This window comes from Cebus imitator, unplaced genomic scaffold (assembly GCF_001604975.1).
Source record: "Cebus imitator isolate Cc_AM_T3 unplaced genomic scaffold, Cebus_imitator-1.0 Scaffold188, whole genome shotgun sequence".
Taxonomy (NCBI): domain Eukaryota; kingdom Metazoa; phylum Chordata; class Mammalia; order Primates; family Cebidae; genus Cebus; species Cebus imitator.
Genome location: NW_016107503.1, coordinates 6,344,749 through 6,346,127, shown reverse-complemented (window position 1 = coordinate 6,346,127; position 1,379 = coordinate 6,344,749).

The following is a 1,379-nucleotide window of genomic DNA, read 5'->3' as shown; positions in this document are numbered from 1 at the left end:
AAAAAAAAAGAAAAAGAAAAAGAAAGAAAATCGTAGAATGTAGATTTAATAAGATTTGGTGTTTTGAAGCTGGACGCAATGGCTCATGCCTGTAATCCCAGCACTTTGGGAGGCTGAGGCGGGCCGATCACATGAGGTCAGGAGTTCAAGACCAGCCTGATCAAAACAGTGAAAACCCCCCTCTACTAAAAATACAAAAATTAGCTGGGCACGGTGGCGTGTACCTGTAGTCCCAGCTACTCAGGGGGCTGAGGCAGGAGAATTGTTAGAACCAGGGAAGTGGAGGTTGCAGTGAGCCAAGATCACGCCACTGCACTCCAGCCTGGGCAACAGAGCAAGACTTCATCAAGAAAAGAAAAAGATTTGGTGATTTAGGAATTTGGAAAATGCATGCAATAAAGGAGCTTCTGGCCGGAGGAACTATGGGGTTGATGTTACATTTCAGTACCATGGAGAATGCAGAGATAAGAAAATGCTTTTGTTTTTGTTTTTTTTGAGACAGATTCTCTCTCTGTTGCCCAGGCTGGAGTGCAGTGGTGCCGATCTCTGCTCACTGCAACCTCTGCCTCCCAGGTTCAAGCGATTCTCCTGCCTCAGCCTCCCAAATAGCTGGGATTACAGGCACCCACCACCACACACAGCTAATTTTTTTTGAGGGGGGGGGGGGTTGTTGTTGTTTTTTGTTTTTGAGATGGAGTCTCGCTCTGTCGTCCAGGCTAGAGTACAGTGGCACGATCTCAGCTCACTGCAACCTCCATTTCCTGGGTTCAAGCAATTCTCCTGCCTCAGCCTCCTGAGTAGCTGGGACTACAGGCGGATGCCACCATGCCTGGCTAATTTTTTGTATTTTTAGTATAGATGGGATTTCACTGCGTTAGCCAGGATGGTATCGATCTCCTGACCTCATGATCTGCCCGCCTTGGCCTCCCATAGTACTGGGATTGCAGGTGTGAGCCACCATGCCAGGCCTAATTTTTTTGTATTTTTAGTAGAGATGGGATTTCACCATGTTATTCAGGCTGGTCTCAAACTACTGACCTCAAGTGATTCACACGCCTCAGCGTCCCAAAGTGCTGGGATTACAGGCATGAGCCACCACGCCCAGCTAATTTTTATATTTTTAGTACAGACGAGGTTTCACCATGTTTGGCCAGGATAGTCTCAATCTCCTGACCTCGTGATTCACCCACCTCAGCCTCGGAGCTGGGATTACAAGTGTCAGCCACAACCCCCAGCCTTAATTTTTAAAATATAGATTAAATGAGGCCGGGCGCGGTGGCTCACGCCTGTAATCCCAGCACTTTGGGAGGCCGAGGCGGGTGGATCACGAGGTCAAGAGATCGAGACCATCCTGGTCAACATGGTGAAACCCCGTCTCT